Source organism: Cervus elaphus, chromosome X (genome assembly GCF_910594005.1).
Source record: "Cervus elaphus chromosome X, mCerEla1.1, whole genome shotgun sequence".
Taxonomy (NCBI): Eukaryota; Metazoa; Chordata; class Mammalia; order Artiodactyla; family Cervidae; genus Cervus; species Cervus elaphus.
In genome coordinates, this window is record NC_057848.1 from 114717349 (window position 1) to 114738382 (window position 21034).

Below are 21034 nucleotides of genomic sequence, written 5' to 3' on the forward strand. Positions count from 1 at the left end.
GTTCACCCCAAAACAACACTTTCATTCCAAGGATGAGTTCTGGGGAGGTGACTTGACTGAAGAACACTGAATTAGAGGCACCAGAAGGAAGAAAAACTACCATTTAATAGGCATTTACTATGAACAAGGCTATGTGAGGGGATTTACATGTGCTATTTAAATAAATCACCTCAACAATGCTTTGAGGTAGGTACTATCATCACTTTCATTCAACAATGACAAAATTAAGGCCTCTAGGCCAATAACCTTTCTACCATACCACAAGATTTTATTTGTATAAACAGAACACATAACTTGCAAACAGCTTCTTTGTGCTTCAAACTGAGGATGGTAATATGTGTATAGAAAGGATGGTGCTATGATAACTGCCATACAGCTTTTGGGTGCCAACTCCTAGAAGGCAGGCCCTGTACCAATTCTAGTGGGTTCATTTCTAGTGCTGTGAATGTTCTAGAACTGGGACACCCTCACAGAATCAGTGTTCCTGCAATCCTGAAGACATCTCAGAGATATTACAGGTGTGGTTCCAGACTATTGCAATAAAGTGAATACGCCATTAAAGGGAGTCACATGAATTTTCACTTTCTCAGTGCATGTAAAGGTTATATTTACAATCTACTGTACAATACGGCTTCCCTGGTGACTCACATGGTAAAGAATCTGCTTATAATGTGGGAGACCTGGGTTCAGTCTCTGGGTTGGGAAGATCACCTGGGGGAGGGCATGGCAACCCACTCCAGTATTCTTGCCTGGAGAATCCCCATGGACAGAGGAGCATGATGGGCTGCAGTCCATGGGGTCACAAAGAGTTGGACACCACTGAGCAACTAAGCATAAAGCACATATGATACATATTTATTTACATACTATATAACATATAACATAAAGTAATAATAAAATATATAAATTATAATAACATGAAATAAAAATCCATCCCATTTGATTAGCTTGCAAAGGTTAATAACAATTTTGTACAAATTAAGTATAACAGGGATTACAACATACCTCATTATACAGCTGAAGAAAATGATGCTCGTTAAAATGAAATTGACCAGCCTGGCATCACACCATTTATTTGTTCCATATCAGAGTGCATAAGGCTATGAATCTCACATATTGGAAATAATTAAGCATTGGTCACACCATCTCTATTCCATACAAAGCTTGAATCCCTCTATAGCATCCCTGCCCCATTTTTTCTTAAACTTTAGCCCACTTCATCTCTGGACTCTATCATAGGGCTCTTACTTCCAGGAAACTCTGTATCTGTCTCCTTGTAGCTCTGACCCCCAAACCCTTTATTGAGGTATGTAAATGAAGACTGGAGTTAAATGGAAAGATATATAGTGTTCCTGGATGGGAAGATGCAATACTGCAAGGATGCTAGCTTTTCTCCCAGTCAAATCTACAAATTTAAACAAACCTGAACAAAATTTTGACAAAATAATCCTAAAGTTTATCTAAAGGGATAAAATGTGTGATATTGCCAAGATATTATTTGAAAAAAAAAAAGAGTAATGAGACTTTTCCTACCAGACATTTTAAGTATTATAACTCCATAATGATTACAACAGATTGGTATTGATTCCAGCACAGATTCATCAGACCAGAGAAGTCAAAAACAGACTGCATATGCAATATATCATTATAAATCAGCAAAGAAAGGATGATTTATTCATTAAATGGTGCCAGAACAACTGGTTACTCATTTGGAAAAGATAATAAAGTTAAATTACCAGTTGAAACCAAAATAAATTCCAGATGAATTAAATATGTCAATAGAAAAACAAAAAAGGAACTATTGAAATATTGTTAGATGTTGAAATATTGTAGGTGAACATTTTTTTTTAATTTTTGAAGATCCAATGGGGATTTTTAGAACATGACAATGAAGAATATGGAAGTGAAAATTCTGATAGACTTGAAAATATTTAAGTTTTCTTACATGAAACAAACATAATAATATAATCTGAAGACAATCACGAACTAAAAAATACATATTGGTATCAAGTATGTAAAAGCAGTGGTTAATTTCCTTGATCTATAAAGATGAGTAGTATGATAGAAATATAGGCAACAGACATGAACAGGCAAATAAAAGAAGAACACAAAAGATCAATAAGCATATGAAAATTGTAAAATTTAAATTTTATTAGTAATTATAGAAATATGAAATAAGACATCATTTTCACAAGGAAGATTGGTGAACATTTACTACTAATTAATGGTGTGAAGGTATTGTAGGTGGGTGTGTAAACTTTTTAGAGTGCAATTTTGCCATATATCTGAAAAGTTAAATTCACACAAAATTCAATCAGTAATTCCACTTTTGGAATTTTTTACAAGAAAATAGCAAGGTTAAGCACCAACATGTAGTTCCATTTATCATTATATAAAAAAGGAAAACAGTCAGCCCTCAATATTCATGTTTCACATCCATAGATTCAACCAATCACAGATCAAAATTTCAACCGCTTTTATTCTATTATGCCAATTTATTTTTATTATTTGTTTTTCAAGGTTTTTTCTTTATTATTGTACTACAGTTGACATGTTTGCATGTGCATGCTCAGTTGTGTCTGACTCTTTGAGACCCCATGGACTGTATGTAGCCTGCCAGGCTCCTCTGTCCATAGAATTTTTCCAGGCAAGAATACTGGAGCAGGTTGCCATTTCCTTCTCCAAGGGATCTTCCTGACCCAGGGATCGAACCCACATCTCTTGTGTCTCTTGCATTGGCAGGAAGGTTCTTTACTAGCTGGACCACTGGGGGAACCCCACAGTTGACATACAGAATTATATTAGGTTCAGTTGTATTATATTCAATTATATTAGTTTCAGTTGGGGCTTCCCTGGTGGCTCAGATGGTAAAGCATCTGCCTGCAATCTGGGAGACCCAGGTTCAAATCCTGGGTCGGGAAGATCCCCTGGAGAAGGAGATGGCAACCCACTCCAGTACTCTTGCCTGGAAAATTCCATGGACAGAGGAGCCTGGTGGGCTACAGTCCATGGGCTCACAAAGAGTCGGACACAACTGAGTGACTTTACTTTTTCAGTTGTACAACATAGTGATCCAACATTTATATAGTTTAGGACTTAATCATCATGATAAGTCTAGAAACCATCTGTCGTAATACAAAGTTATTATAATATTATTGACAATATTCCCTATGCTGTACATCAGAGCCCTGTGACTTATTTATTTCATAATTGGAAGTCTCTCTTTTTTTTGTGCAATAAAGTTTTATTAAAATATAAGGAGATAGAGAAAGCTTCTGACATAGACATCAGAAGGGGGTAGAAAGAATACCCGCTTGCTGGTGTTCTGAATCACGCAAAGACGCTGGGGTTCTTGGCCTCCGGAGGAGAAGAATTCAATCTGGGGCCAGAGACGAGGCTGGATCGCTCAGAGCTTTTGTGCAATAAAGTTTTATTAAAGTATAAGGAGATAGAGAAAGCTTCTGACATAGACATCAGAAGGGGGCAGAAAGAGAACCCCAAGTCTCTATCTCTTAATTCTCTTCACTTATTTCTCCCAACCCCTCACTCCCCTCCCCTCTGGTGACTACCAGTTTGCTCTTGGTACTGTTTTGTTTCATTTATTTTTCAGAATCCACATATAAGTGAAATAATATGTTATTTACCTTTCTCTCTCCATTTTTTTCCACTTAGCATAATGCCTCCCAAGACCATCTATGTTGTCGCAAATGGTAAGATTTCATTTTTCCTTATGGCTCAGTATATATACACTATATCTTCTTTATCTATTCTTCTGTTGATGGACACTTAGGTTGCTTCCATATCTTAGCTATTATAAATGATGCTGCAATGAACACAGGGATAAATATATCTTTTTGAATTAGTGTTTTCTTTTCCTTTGGATAAATGCCCAGAAGTGGAACTGCTGGATCATATGGTAGTTCTATTTTTAATGTTTTGAGGACTAACCATACTGTTTTTGCATAGTGGCTGCATCAATTTACAATCCCACCAGTAGTGCATGAGGGTCCTCTTTTTTCCACATCCTCTCCAACACTTGTTTTTTATTGTCTTTTTGGTGATAGTCATTCTAACAGGTGTGAAGTGACATCTCATTGTGTTTTTATTTGCATTTCTTTGATAATTAGTGATGCTGAGTATCTTTTCATGTGCATTTTGGTCATCTATATGTGTTCTTTGGAAACATGTCTACTCAAGTCCTCTGCTCATTTTTAAATTGCTTTTTTAAAATGTATGTTGAGTTGTGTGAGTTCTTTATATATTTTGATATTAATCCTTTATCTGACATATCATTTGCAAATATCTTCTCCCAAACAGTAAATTGCCTGTTTGTTTTGTCAGTTTTCTTTACTATGCAAAAGTTTTTTAGTGTGATGTAGTCTCATTTATATTTTATTTTTATGTTGTTGTTTATGTCCGAGGAAACAGATTCAACAAAGAACTGCTAGGACTGATGACAAAAACTGTACTGTCTTTGTTTTCTTCTAGGAGTTTTATGGTTTCAGGTGGACTAAATCATTTTATATAAGGGACTTGAGCATTCACATATTTTGGCATCCACTGGGGATCCTGGAACCAATCTCCAGCAGATACCAAGTGACAACTGCATTGGAAAAATGTAAATGTCCAACATTATGAGAATGATTAAATAAATTATTCCATACTCATGCAAACACTGTGCAGTCAATGTCTTTTTTTTAATTTCGAAGGATAGTCACAATATACTATTCCATTAAAACAACAAAATGGTGTTATCAAACAATGTATTTTATTGAATCCAACTTTTAAAACTTAAGACTTTAGAAACTATCTATACAAATTATTTTTTCTTTTTTTTTTTACAAATTATTTATTTATTTTTTTTACAAATGAAGCATTATGTAGAGGCCCCATATACATAACAGATGAAAATTAAACCTAATGTATCTGAAGCAAGCATAGGAAACTTAAAACTCCAGTTAGAGCTCTCCATTTCTCCCCTTCTCTGTAGCTTTATCACTGTGGTATGATAGTAGATATAAAATAACAAAGCACAAAGCATTATATAGATCTTATCTATTGATCATTATCTAATGATGATATCATTATTACTCCCCAGGGCTTTGCAGAAAAGTTTAGAAGTCTACTTGACATAGCCAACCCTCATATCTCCTATTTTACAGATTAAGAAACTTGGAGTCCAAAAGTGAGGGAAAAAAAAACTTGCTTCAGATCATACCATGAGTCAGTGTCAAAGTAGGGACAAGAAACAAGAATTCATGTCTCTCTATCCCCAGTCTAGCAGTTCTAGTAGTTCAGTGCTATCCTTACACTGATAGTAGATATAAAATAACAAATCATAAGACATTATACAGATCTTATCTATTATTATTTAACTAATATACTCCTTGAATATAAGAAGAGACAACAACATCTGCTGAGAAGTCCAATGCTCTCATTTTACAGATGAGGAAATCAAGATCCAGAAAGCATAGTGGACTTGACTAAGATTAAATGAGTCAATGACAATGATAGCACTAAAACTCGGGGTTTTGCCCACAATATTCTTTGCACATTTCCTTTATTACTTCAAAGTCATTTTCATATTCATTATCTCGCTGAACCTTCCTTCAGAGTAGGGAGGGTACAGGCCATTATCTTCAATTTATGAGGAAACCTAAGATACAGAGTGCCTATTGATACCAAAGAATATATCCCAGTTTCAATACAGGTTACCATACGCTTTCTACTGAACCACTATAACCAAGAAAATATTTTATTTCCCTCTCATATGACTTATTTGCCCTGTATTTTCTCCATATACCCACTGCCTCTTCCTAGTGTCAAGGAAGAGTAATACTTGAAGTTCCTGGGGAAAGCAATGGAGAGAGGAGGTAACCCACTGTGCTTTGTGTACTATTCTAGGTGACTTCAAAGATGTTGACTCATTTAATTCTTGTAAAAAGTATTTTTTATAACTGCTATTCTTATTTTAAGGTTGAGGAAAATAAGGCTCAGAGATGCTGAATGACTCACTTACAGTTACCAGCTAATAAGTGGCAGAAGCAGAATCAGAAGCCAGGTCTGTATGACCTGTGATATAGATGTTTGTCTTTTTCAATGTGATATCTTTTCTCACATGGGCCCTGACACTATACTTAAAAGAAAGAGGTAGCACAGAATAGTTAAAAAGCACAGAGCAAGAAGGAGAAAGACCTAAGGACAATCCCTGCTGTCTCACTGAATCACTATGTGACCAGGTGTATGTTTTTACTTTTCTCTTGATCTTCCCTGCCCCCCCTCACCCCCGATCTATAACTAGAAGGGAATCTTAGGCATAAGAGAACAGTAGAAGACTATGGAAGGTAGGTTCAGAAGTCTTCTATTCATATTAGAACTTGTGCTGAGAGTCTCAGAGTTCACCTGAGTGTGACTCAAGGAGAGCTAAAGCCAATCTGCATTTCTATCTTTTTTTTTCCAATCTCGACTCTCTTGACCCTAAAGGCTTTGTCTGAAAAACAAAGACACTTTATAGAAACGAGTAGCTAAGTGTCTCTTCCCTGAGTGACCTACATAGACTGAAGGGAGACCAGCTCTTATTTATGGTCATGTATCCTATGGACATTATTTCTCTGGGGCTGAGACAGCGTAGAACCTCTGACCTAATCACCCAAGGGCTCTCTTCTAATAATTGGGGGGAAAATGTATATATATATATGTGTATATATATATATATATGTGTATATATATGTATATATATATATATAAAGAAGAAAAAAAAAGAAAAGCAACCCCAAGCATTATTGATTTCTAGTACTTTTTTTTTCTCCTTGAATACTATCTTTGGGCCTGTGGAATAGGCTAGACAACTCTAAACAACACAGTCTGTGCTATGCCAAATGGCAGGTCTTTTATGAGAAGGACTTATAAGGTAGCTGAGTCCTTGTGATTCTAAGGATTTAACCATTCCCTTACCTGTCCCACCAACCCAGAAACACAGATGGCCATTAAACCAGTACAATGAATGGGCCCTCAGCCAGGCCCCTCAGCTATTGCTCAATGGGAAGTCTTCTTGGGAGTGGTTATAAAGCCATGATCATTACTGATTCTTTTCAATGTTATGGTTAGCTCTAGTGAGGGTGATAGGAATCAAGCCCACACTTCTCTTCTTGGCTTTCTGGATCTTCCGCAATCTGGCCCAACCTCCACAAAACAGAAATATAAAGAGTAATAGACTGGCAATCAGAACAGTAAGTGTCAAATCCCAGCTGCAAATGGCCTAAGGCAAGTGTGAGCTTTGATTACTCATCTAAAAAAATGAGGATAAAAATAATGGCATTGTCTACATCCTAGAGTTTTACAAAACAAATTATATAGAATGTATGTGAAAGTGATTTGTAGTAAGGAAATATTAGATGTGTGAGATGAGTTATGTATAATGTTGCTGAATCTATCTTGTCTTTCATTTCACTCCAAGAGCAACCCTCTTATGACTATGCTATTCTCTACATTGGCCCCTCCCCTGGTCACAAGCATTCCATCTCCGCTTCCTGCCCCCAGTACACACACACACATATTTCTCTGTTAAAGAAAATCCTGCAATATTCAGTTCTAGACCATCTTTCCTGTCTACTGCATTTCATATAGACCTCCTGCCTCAATAAGACAGGAAATAGAAGGTGAAGGTGACAAATTAGATGGTGGCTAGGTCATAAACAGCCTTGAACACAATGCTATGCAGTTAAACCCTTAATACAATGAAATATTTGAAGACATCATTGAATTCAACCATAGAAGATGTTTAATAACTATCTTAGGATAGTTAAACGACAATTTTTGAGTGTATATCTACTATGTTTCAAACACAATTCTAGGCAACTGGGAAAACAATAGTGAATAATACAAAGGCCTTGCCCTTAAACTAGGTGAACTTTTGGTGGAAAAAGACAAGCAATAAATGAGTGATAGTAATTTAGATATTTTCAGATGGTGATACATAAAATGAAAGAAATAAAACAGGGTGCTGTGATAGAACAGGAGAGCTTATTTAAGTACAGTGGGAAAAGATTCTCTGAGGATGAGGTTTTGAGATGACACCTGAATAATAGAGACATACATGCAAAATTCTCAAGAGAAGAAATAGCAAATACAAAGCCTTAAAGTCATGAATGAATTTGATGTGTTGTTGAAACAGCAATGTGGCCTGTGTGGCTGGCATATGGTAATGGAGGGGAGGTGGTAGGTTAAGTTGATTTGACTGTAGAACCAGGTTGTGCAGGGTAGTAATTCTTAACTTTGGCTACAAGCCAGAATCACCTAGGGATATTTTACAAAATACTTATGCCCAGTTTCACTCCTGATAGTTCTGATTCAATTAACTGGGGGAAAGGGTAGGCACTGTGATTTTTTAAAACACTTCCCTATTGTATCTAATGTGCAGCTTGGGGAGAGAACAGCTGATGTTGGCCCTTGACGGTGAGTTGACTGTTTATGTAGTTTTGCAGGTGACACCAGGTAAATAACTGGATGAACATTTGACATTGAAATAGCATTTGACAATTCACAAAACACTTTTCTTTTTATTTTCTGGCTTCTCCGGAGACTACTGAGGTTCAGTCCACTCAGATGAACAGTGTAGGGAGCATCAAACAGATAATGTTCTTCATATGGGATTTGGAAAGACCATATTGGAGAATTACAGGTTCCAACCTCATCAAGGAAAACACTATGAAGAATAGGCAGTTCACTTCTGTCAAGGTCATCTGAGATTTGGTCAGACCCAAGTTTTATGTTGTCAAGTTGTCTTCCCTTAAGTTCTGTCCAGTCTTGGGCTGGAGTTGGCTTCTGAAACAATTCTGAGCATCTCTTCACAACTTTACCTTCACTGCTGACATACTGGTAACTTAAAACTGGTCCTCATAAGACTGTCTCAGTTCAGTTCAGCTGCTCAGTCATGTCCGACTCTTTGTGACCCCAAGGAATGCATACCAGGCTTCCCTGTCCATCACCAACTCCCAGAGCTTGCTGAAATTCATGTCCATTGAGTCAGTGATGCCATTCAACCATCTCATTCTCTGTCATCCCCTTCTCTTCTTGCCTTCAGTCTTTCCCAGAAGCAGGGTCTTTTCCAGCGAGTCAGTTCTTTGCATCAGGTGGTCATAGTATTGAAGTACCAGCTTCCGCATCAGTAATTACAATGAATATTCAGGACTGATTTCCTTTAGGATTGACTGGTTTGATCTCTTTGCAGTCCAAGGGACTCTCAAGAGTTTTCTCCAACACCACAGTTCAAAAGCATCAATTCTCTTGAGCTCAGCTTTCCTTATGGTCCAACTCTCAAACCCATACATGACTACTGGAAAAACCATAGCTTTGATTAGATAGACCTTTGTCGGCAAAGTAATGTCTCAGTTTTTTAATATGCTGTCTAGGTTGGTCACAGCTTTTCTTCCAAGGAGTAAGCGTCTTTTAATTTCATGGCTGCAGTCAACATATGCAACTATTTTGGAGCCCAGGAAAATAAAATCTGTCACTGTTTCCATTGTTTCCCCATCTATTTGCCATGAAGTGATGGGAATGGATGCCATGATCTTAGTTTTTTGAATGTTGAGTTGTAAGTCAACTTTTTCACTCTCCTGTTTCACTTTCATCAAGAGGCTCTGTGTTCTTCGCGTTTGGCCATAAAGGTGGTGTCATCTACATATCTGAGGTTATTGATATTTCTCCCAGCAATCCTGGTTCCAGCTTGTGCTTCATCCAGCCCAGCATTTCACAAGATAAACTCTGCATATAAGTTAAATAAGCAGGGTGACCATATACAGCTTTGACGTACTCCTCTCCCAATTTGGAACCAGTCTGTTGTTCCATGTCCAGTTCCAACATTTGCTCCTTGACCTGCATACAGATTTCTCAGGAGACAGGTAAGGTGGTCTGGTATTCCCATCGCTTGAAGAATTTTCCACAGTTTGTTGTGATCCACCCAGTCAAAGGATTTGGCATAGTCAATAAAGCAGATGCTTTTTTCTGGAACTCGCTTTCTCATTGATCCAACGGATGTTGGTAATTTGATCTCTGGTTCCTCTGCCTTTTCTAAATCCAGCTTTAACATCTGGAAGTTCATGGTTCACATACTGTTGATGCCTCACTTGGAGAATTTTGAGCATTATTTTGCTAGCGTGTGAGATGAGTGCAATTGTTTGAACTGTCTTTGGCAATGCCTTTCTTTGGGATTGGAACGAAGACTGATCTTTTCCAGTCCTGTGGCCACTGCTGAGTTTTCCAAATTTCCTGGCACATTGAGTGTAGCACTTTAACAGCATCTTCTTTTAGAATTTGAACTAAACTGGAATTCCATCACTTCCACTAGCTTTGTCCGTAGTGATGCTTCCTAAGGCCCAATTGCCTTCACATTCCAGGATATCTGGCTCTAGGTGAGTGATCATACCATCGTGTTATCTGGTTCATGAAGATCTTTTTTGTATAGTTCTTCCATGTATTCTTGCCACCTCTTCTTAATATCTTCTGTTTCTGTTAGGTCCATACCATTTCTGCCCTTTAGCATGCCCATCTTTGCATGAAATGTTCCCTTGGTATCTCTAATTTTCTTGAAGACATCTCTAGTCTTTCACATTCTATTGTTTTCCTTCATTTCTTTGCATTGATCACATAGGAAGGCTTTCTTATCTTACCTTGCTATTCTTTGGAACCCTGCACTCAGATGGGCATAACTTTCCTTTTCTCCTTTGCATTTCACTTCTTTTCTTTTCTCGGCTATTTATAAGGCCTCCTCAGACAACCATTTTCCCTTTTTGCATTTCTCTTTATTGGGGATGGTCTTGATCCCTGCCTCCTGTACAATGTCAGGAACCTCTGTCCATCATCCTTCAGGCACTCTTGTCTATCAGATCTAACCTCTTTAATCTATTTGTCACTTTCATTTTATAATCGTTAGGGATTGAATTTAGGTCATACCGGAGTAGTCTAGTGGTTTTCCCTACTTTCTTCAATTTATGTCTGAATTTGGCAATAAAGAGTTTATGATCTGAGCCACAGTCAGCTCCCAGTCTTGTTTTTGCTGACTGTATAGAGCTTTTTCATCTTTGCCTACAAAGAATATAATCAATCTGATTCCGATATTGACCATCTGGTGATGTCCATGTGTAGAGTCTTTTATTGTGTTGTTGGAAGATGGTGTTTGTTATGATGAGTGTCTACATTATGGAATATTAATGAACACTACAAATATCAAGACTTCCCACTGACCCCTGCTCCCTCACAGTCAGAAATCTAGTTTCTTGGCACAATACCAGTCCTGCCCTCATGGTAGCTTTACTTTCTTCTACTAGAGTCTGATCCCCTTGTCCTTTACTCCATTTACTTTCATCTGAGCACATCTCTGGGGCCTGGTAATATGATTAAAAGTACAGTTTATATAGCCTCAATTGCATTTTAGAAACATTGCTATCTTCACATGCTTTACCCAATAGAAGTTTTCCTGGACAGTAGTGTATAAATCACATTTCTTTAAACTGAATTCTCATTTGAGTATACAGTGGGCATTGATTATTTAAAGAAACTTGATATTGAATATTGCTGTAAGGTCAAGATAATTATTTTGTAACTATTTCATTTATAAATTGCATCAAATTCACATTTTGCATAATCTTACAATCTTTGTGGAGGATACTTTGACAAAAGCTTTCAAAATTAAAATGTATATATGCTTTAACCCAGCCCATACATGTGTGACATGACATATATACAAGAACATTCTCTGCAACATTGTTTATAATAGCGGAAGACTGGAAACAAGATGAACGATCATCAGTAGATACAGTTGTATAATGCAGCCATTTAAAAATGAAGCAGTTCTATATAAACCAAGTAGAACAATCTCCAAGATACATAGTAAAGTGGGGAAAAGATGCAAAACAACACAGAACACAAATTCTCTGGGGAAAATTGATGTATTTTCTATATGTGTTTATAAATTCATATATGATGTATACAAGAAACTAAAAATTATTGGTTGCCTCTGAAGAAGAGAATTGCATGCCTGAATGATGGGGAGTTGGAATTATTTTTCACTCTTTAACCTTTTGTGATTTAACAGTTTTGAATCATGTGCATGCATTGTCTACTTTAAATAAATAATACACTTAAAATAGTCAAACCTCTGTTATAAACTTCCCTGTTGCCTTGAGATAAATCATTTACACTCTCTGGGCTTCGGTATCCCTACTTACACAACAAGGGGGTTGTTCAGAGAGAAAACCAACACGAGATGCCCCCAAGCACATCCTAGTTCCCAGTTTACTGAGTCACCACTCACAAAGGGTGTGTTGCTTGTTCACCATCCTGTGTAATTAGAGAAGCTGCTACTCTAATAAGGCCAGAGAAGGTACTCCTGCTATTGACAAAATAAGCTAGTCAATAACTTTATAATACTATTGGCATCACTGACTCAATGAATATGGATTTGAACAAACTCCAGGAGATGGTGAAGGACAAGGAAGCCTGGCGTGCTACAGTCTGTGGAGTCACAAAGAGTTGGACGTGACTGAGTGACTGAACAATTACAAGTTAGTTTACTAATAAATGTCTACTGAAAACCCAAGAGTCAAGCACTGTGCTGAGTCTGTACAAAAGAGAGAGAAAACCATAACAGTTGCCTTTTAGGAGCTTGCAATCTAGTGGGAGATAAAATGAATACACACGAAATAGCAATAATACAAAAGAGGATGAAAGAATTCTGGAATGAGGCAAGGACGTGTAAGTTATGGCTTGACTACAAAGGCTCACTGTGAGGTGCTGGGCAAGTCAATGTTTTCTATTAAGACTCAGTTTCTTCATATATAAAATGATGGGGGAGCACAATGAGGAAAATTCAATAATCTCTCAATAAATTAATTTTCAGCCCAGAGTTTAAGAGGCTATAGGCATAGAAGCTTCTATTACCTTTCTTAGCTATTTCTTAGTTGGCAAAGAAATATGATGTGATGGCAAGAACAGGAACTTAGAAATCAGAGGGACTGCATTATGAGTCCCAGCAATGTCATTTACTAGTTATGGACATAGCATGTGCATGTGTGCTCAGTCACTTCAGTTGTGTCCAACTCTTTGTGCCCCTGTGGCCACTAGCCTGCCAGGATCCTCTGTCCATGGGATTCTCCAGGTAAGAATACTGGAGTGGGTTTCCATGCTCTTCTCTGGGGGATCGTCCCGACCCAGGGATTGATCCTGCATCTCTTGTGTTTCCTGCATTGCAGGTGGATTCTTTACTGCTGAGCCACCAGGGAAGCCCATGGACATAGCATAAACTTTGGCAAATAGCATAAAACTTTCTGAATCTATTTTCCTCTTTGTAAAATAATATCCACTTTTGGGAAGCCATGGACATTTTAAATAATATACGCAAAATATCTGGCAAATTCTAGGTACTTGGTAAACAAGAGCTGTTTGAATGGTGTGACTTTGCCTGGAATCATATGGAATGTGGGAAGAGCTGATCAAGGTTGAAGTTACTGCTGAAATCTTTATTGTGCAGCACTCAAGGACTGTGCTTAATGTTATTTATATCAAGTGCTCCACAATAAAGTATTTTAATAAAATACCTCAGAGTTTTCTTACTATATAGTTTTGGAAATAAAAGTCACCTAAGATCAAATTTGAAAACTGAAAGTTAATCTGCAGCTCAAGCACATCCTCATTATACTCCTTTTATGAGTTCTATTATGATTTGATTTACTAAAACTTAAAAAAAAACTATTGATACTTATCAAGATGATTATAGTGTATGCTGAGACACAGAAATACAGAACAGACTATTGAACTATGTGGGAGAAGGTGAGGGTGGGATATTTCAAAAGAACAGCATGTATACTATCTATGGTGAAACAGATCACCAGCCCAGGTGGGATGCATGAGACAAGTGCTCGGGCCTGGTGCACTGGGAAGACCCAGAGGGATCGGGTGGAGAGGGAGGTGGGAGGGGGGATCGGGATGGGGAATACGTGTAAATCTATGGCTGATTCATATCAATGTATGACAAAACCCACTGAAATGTTGTGAAGTAATTAGCCTCCAACTAATAAAAAAATTTTTAAAAAAAGAAAAAACAAAACAAACAAACAAAAAAACACTTACATACCTGACAAAATTAATGATGGAGGAGGGGGAACAAAAGGAAGAAAGGAAGAAGAAGAGAGAGGAGGAGAAGGAAGAAAGGGAGGAAGAGGAAGAGAAGTGGAGGGGGTCAGGGAAGAGGTAGGAACTAGGAGAAGGAAAAAGAGACAAGAAGAAAAGAAAAAGAAAATAAAAGGTTTATAGAAATAAAAATCCTATCCTGGGCCCCACTAAAGACCCACTGAGCTATGTGACAGCTTCTAGAAAAGCTGGAGAAGCCATTACCAACCCCACCCCCCACCAAGTGCTGCCTCACTGGGCTCAACATTGCCCGTGATGGTGGAAGCATTCCTGGTTGCAGGAGGGAAGATGTGAGCTTGTATCCCAATTATTTCATAGCTACCTTCTCCAAGTCTCTCCCAGACAATGTTTTGAGTTACTTCCCTTTAGGAAGTCACACTGTCATGGACTCAGACCACTAAGAAGCTGAAATTCCTTTCTGACTCTAGGAAAGCCCCACAAAGGTACCAAAAGATTGACATGAGACACTGAGAAAAATCACTGGAAACTATAGAGAAAGGAACCAATATAATATAGTAAGGAAAAAATAGGGCATTGTAATTCCACAGATTTTATTCAAATCCCTGCTTACTAGATGGGACTTGGAGCAAGTAACTTGATTTCTTTGGACTTCAGTTTAGCTCACAGTAAAATAGACTTACAGGTCTGCTGGACATGTAAGTGAAACAAAGTTTGCAAAACAACTAATACAATGGCTGGCCCTCATAGGCATTGACTAAATATTGAAAGAGAAAGAGAAAGAGAGGAGTCGATGAGTAAATTAAAAAAAAAAAAAAAAAGGACCTAGGAGAATATGTATAATGAACGGGGCAAAAGAGAGTAGCAGTTGTTATATAATATCATCAGAAGACAAAATAATGGGATGCTGGGAAAGATGGAAGGTAAAGAGAGGAGGAGGCAGAGATGAGATGGTTAGATAGCATCACTGACTCGATGGGCATGAATTTGAGCAAACTCCGGAAGATAGTGGAGGAGAACCTGGTGTGCTGCAGTCCACAGGGTCATAAAGAGTTGGACATGACTTAACGATTGAAAAACAACAAAGTAAACTGTATAGTAAGAGAAATACAACTTGCAAAATGTTGCTAAACTCTTAAAATGAAAGAATTAAGGAGTAATCTCTGTGGAAAAATAATTTTACTAAGTTAACAAAGCACAGGTAGAGAATACCAAGTAAAGGAAATGATGTATTTGAAAGGCATGCAGGTTGGAAAGAGCCAAGATTAACGGATGAAACAAAGTGTGAAATTAATGACTTGTTTGTCATCAAAGACTAAAATATTCAGTTAAGTCTTAAAACATCAGCACTACCTGTCATTAGTTGAAAATTATTTTACATCCCTGATGTTCTAGGGTGAGCCTCTTTCAACATTGGAGTTTTTAAAGTCATTTTGCTCTAGATTATTTGCCCTGAAAGTGAAAGTGAAACTCGCTCAGTCATGTCCAACTCTTTGCAACCCATAGACTCTACAGTCCATGGAATTCTGTAGGCCAGAATATTGGAGTGGGTAGCCTTTCCCTTCTCCAGGGTATCTTCTCAACCCAGGGATCAAACCCAGGTGCCCCACATGCAGGCCAAATCTTTACCATCTGAGCCACAAAGGAAGCCCAAGAATACTGGAGTGGGTAGCCTATCCCTCTTCAGCGGATCTTCCCGACCCAGGAATCGAACTGGGGTCTCCTGCATTGCAGGCGGATTCTACATCAACTGAGCTATCAGGGAAGCCAGATTATTTGCCTTGCCTTAGATGGAGCCAAATATGTTGGCTCCATTCCACTCTATTTTTACCTTTCTATTAAAAACAAAGTAGTTTTTCTTTTTATAACTACCAAAAGAGTTTGACCTGATCAGGAAAATAACAGCTGGAGGCTCGCAAGGCAATAGAAGGAATCAGTTCAGTCACTCAGTCGTGTCCGACTCTTTGTGACCCCATGGACTGCAGCACGCCAGGCCTCCCTGTCCATCACCAACTCCCTGAGCCTACTCAAACTCATGTCCATCACATTGGTGATGCCATCCAACCATCTCATCCTCTGTCGTCCCATTTTCCTCCTGCCTTCAATCTTTCCCAGCATCAGGGTCTTTTCAAATGAGTTGGTTCTTTGTATCAGGTGGCCAAAGTATTGGAGTTTCAGCTTCAACATCAGTCCTTCCAATGAACATTCAGGACTGATTTCCTTTAGGATTGCCTGGTTTGATCTCCTTGTGGTCCAAGGGATTCTCAAGAGTCTTCTCCAACACCACAGTTCAAAAGCATCAATTCTTCAGCACTCAGCTTTCTTTATAGTCCAACTCTCACATCCATACATGACTACTGGAAAAACCATGCCTTTGACTAGACGGACCTTTATAGAAGGAATACTGAGTGCTTAATTAAAAGCTTTACTTTCCAAACTTCCAACAAGAAGGCAGGGAGATTACATTCATCAAGAAAGGTCCACACGTGCCATCAATCTGCCATAAAGATAACGTATTTTCCTGCCATATACTAGAGTTCCCCCAAACAATTCTCACTGAAAATGTTGAAATCAGCTGAACTACAAACAAAAATAATGGTCACTAACAATGTGAGAAGTCTGTCATTAATCTTAAAATTCCTCTATAATGAAGGGCAAAAAGAAACAAATACATTACTCCTTTCCATTTGTGATCTGGAAAGTCAGAAAAATCCAAAGGTAAATGTTGCTAGGCATTCCTTAATGAAAACCAAATAAAAACCAAACAACAACAACAAAACAAACCAATCAAACAAAAAAATCCCAGCCTGGTCAACTTGAGGAACATGAGCTGACAACCAAGTTTAACTTTCTGTTCTTTTTTCCCTGTCTCAGAGGTCCCTAGGTATCTGAGAGTCTATGCATTTTGGAGTACATTTTCAGCACAAACGGTATCAGAGATTTTCCTAGGAAACATGGGAGTCATCTTTGGCTCCAAAACATGCAAAACATCAAAAATTCTTAATAATCAAGGGCTAAAAGACTTGCAAAACTCAGTGTTGAAAGAGGCTTACCCTAGAACATTAGGAATGTAAAATAATTTTCAACTAATGACAGGTAGTGCTGATGTTATTCAGGTTTAGTTGTTCTCATATTGAGTGTGCTCCTTCTCTGTTCCCTAAGCACTCACCACTAGGAATCAGTTTATATGTATTCATCATCTTACTAAATCATAAACATTTATAACAACTCCACCTTGCACTTGTTGGTAGCTTTAAAACTTATAGGTAGTGTCCCTATGCATTATCTTGCTTGAACCTCAAAACAATTCAGAGAAGTTATTATCATTTTACAAATGATGAAATTGAAGCTGAGAATGGTTAACAGAATCGTCAAAGCTTATACAGTTAAGTAAGAGATGAAATCTTTGCCACACACTATATTCGCTCATTCTGATTATTTTTCCGTAGTTTTTCAAAATTCAACAAAAGTGTTAAATTACAGTCACTCTGCTATGTTCTGGATGGCATGAAAACCACTGTACCCATTACATGAAGAGATACATAAAAATGTTAAAACCTAGACTTTTTGGAGATCAGCTATCTGGGAAAATTCATTTAGGTTGAACATTCCCTCATAGCTCAGTTGGTAAAGAATCTGACTGCAAATGCAGGAGACCCCGGTTTGATTCCTGGGTTGGGAAGATCTGCTGGAGAAGGGATAGGCCACTCACTCCAGTATTCTTGGGCTTCCCGTGTGGCTTAGCTGGTAAAGAATCCGCCTGCAATGTGGGAGACCTGGATTTGATCCCTGGTTGGGAAGATTCCCCTGGAGAAGGAAAAAGCTACCCACTCCAGTATTCTGGCCTGGAGAATTCCATGGACTATAGTCCATGGGGTCCCAAAGAGTTGGACATGACGGAATGACTTTCACTTTCATTTACCTGAAAATACTAGAAAAATAAAGGGTTAGAAATGGAGCATAATATTCATTGTGTCATTCAATGACAAATGGCTAAACACCTACTAAGTAGCAGAATATATAATAAACATTGTTTTCTTTGCCATATGACTGATGAAATATTAAGGCAGAATTAATTAACTGAATATCTATTAAATATTTATGCCAAGCAACATTCTAGATGCTTGAGATATATCACTGAACAAATAATCACAAATCTATCTTGACTAATATCCATTTTAATGCGTGTGGGAATGTGAAAGAGGGAAGGAAGCAGACAATAAACAATACACACAATAAATTAGAAATAATTAAATTGTATGTTAGAAAGCACCAAGTGCTATGAACATAAAACATAGTAAAGGGAATAGGGAGTGCTTAGTGACAATGATTTTGAGTGGTGAAGACAGGTTTCATTGGGGTGATGCTTGGCCAAAACTTAAAGGAACTGAAAGTGAGCCACAGAAGTATCAAAGGGAAGAGCATTCATGGCTGAGGGAACAGTTGATGTACGTCCTTGATGTGGGAGGATACTTACCACGTTTGAGAACTGGCAAAGAAGCCAGTGTGGATACAGCTGTAGAAGATGAAGTCTGAGAGCTAACAGCAGAAGAGATCATTTATGATCATAAAGGTCATTAATTTATAGGTCCAATACTCTCACCATGAGTGAGATTAGGATACAATGGAGGATTCTGAGTAGAGGGAGAACATGGTCTGGCTTATATTTTTATATCACATGCAAAAAACATCTTTCTTCTTGCTTGTCAAACAAAAAACAACATTGGGGTAGTGACCTCAGTAACAGCAGAAAGATCCTGAAAATCCAAGTAACTTTCAGGGTCTTTTTCCTGGACACTGTAGATATTCACTTAAAAAAATAGTTTATTCATTTTAATTGAAGGCTAATTACAATCTTGTAGTGGTTTTTGCCATACATTCACATGAATCAGCCATGGGTGTACATGTTGGGGAGTGCTCGATCAAACCATTTTAGACTGGAGTAATGTCAGAGTAAATGCTGAAGTGAGGAACTCCTAAAATTCTCTCCTCCATGAAATAAATTATAAAATTGGCCAAAAGATGGTCAGAATAAACATTTTCAGAACTCTAGAAATTAAACAAATGCTTGTATCAATCTGAAGAGGATCTATTCACAGCTTTATGATATTTAAACTTGCCCTATTGCCCATCATCCCCTCCCAGCTCCATAGTTACCATGAAAACCAACAGTCTGCAATGATGGTAAAAACGAGCAGCTTGGTAATCACTGGAGGAGACAGAAAGGGGTTGGAACTCCTTTAAAGCCCCTTTCTCAAAGAACTGTTACTGTTTGACCTGTCTGAGGATTCCCTAAAAGACTCCATTTTCAAGACTATGTTTATTTGACCTGACTCAGAGCTTGCCAGTGTGAATAGCTTTTTCCCTGGGGGAGTTTGTAGAAAATAATCAGAGACAAATGCCGAACATCAAGGCTGGCTGAGTTGGTGGTAACAATTGTGGCAAACAATGAGCTAACCAAAGAGCTTAAAAAAAGAAGTAAAGAAGTGAAATATCCACTGGAGGTTTTGAAAAGCTTCAACATATTCCCAGGCATTTAGAATTAGTTTTTAAAAACTCACTAAACAAGCAAATAACAAAGACAAGAATAAACAGCAGCAACAACAAACTATGAGGTTTAGCAGGTGTAAATCCTGCCTAATAAGTAATTAAGTGTAATTGGATTAAACACTGCTATTAAAAGACAGAGATTTGAGGAATGAATTGGAAAAAATCATGAGATATAACTACATGCTGTCTACAAGAGAGACCTTAGATTCAGAGACAAACACTTTGAGAGTAAAAGAACAGAAAAAGTATTCTCTGTAAACAGTAACCAAAGGAAAGCTGGAGTGGGTATACTATTATCAGACAAAATAGACATGAAGACAAAGTCTGTGACTGTTGACAAAGATGGTCATGTTGTAACAGTATCAAGTCGAATTCATTAGGAAGGCATACAGTTATACATATAAGAATCTAATAACAGAGCTCAAAAAACATAAAGTACAAACTGACAGAATTGAATGGAGAAATAGATGGTTAAATAACAGAATTTTAAAGACCTCATTTTCAATAATAATAGAATAAGTAAGCAGGACATAAGAGAAGGGAAGTAGTGACACTATAAAAATCAGGTTTAACAAATATCTATAGAATGCTCTACCCCAAAACACCATCATATATATTTTTAAATGCACATTGAACATCCTCCAGGAAAGAACATAGTTAAGACCATAACACAAATCTCTTTAAGTTCAAATGGACCGAAATCATATAAACGATGTTCTCTTTTAAAAAAATATTAATAGAATTAAATTAGCAGTCAGGAAGTTTGAGAAGTTCACAGATATGTGAAAGTTAATGCAGCCTAAATAATCAATTGTTCAAAGAAGTCACAAGGGAAATAAGAAAATACTTTCAGATAAATTGAAATGAAAAGACAACATGCTAAAGCTGTTGGAATTCAATAAAAGCAGTGCCTAGAAGAAAATTTATAGTACATTTGCATTATTTACAGCTATTGAGAAAGAGCTCAATAAGTAACATAATCTTCTATCTTAAAACCCTAGAAAAAGACAAGTAAACTAAAAAAGGAAAAAGCAGAAGGAAAAATAATTTAAAAATTAAGACATAAATAAATGAAATAGACAATATAAAACAAAAGGAAAATGAACAAAACCAAATTTTAGTTCTTTGGAAAGGTCAACAAATTGAGAAAACTTTTAATAGGCTGGCCAAGAGAAAAAAAAACAAAACAGGACTCAAATTATAAAATCAGGAATGAAAGAAGAGAGAATACTATGGAAATAAAGGTAATTTATTGAATCATTTTTACCAAACAAAATCTTACAGAAATAAAAAAATTATATGAGAATGCCACAAACAGTTGTATACCAACAAGTTGAGTACC

The 21034-nt window shown here is 37.4% G+C and overlaps 1 protein-coding gene across 2 annotated transcripts in view; it reads right to left on the bottom strand.

The window, feature by feature from the left end:
- The window catches only part of AR (androgen receptor), a 191121-nt gene that overhangs the window by 42801 nt on the left and 127286 nt on the right, over positions 1–21034 (bottom strand). The window lies entirely within an intron of this gene.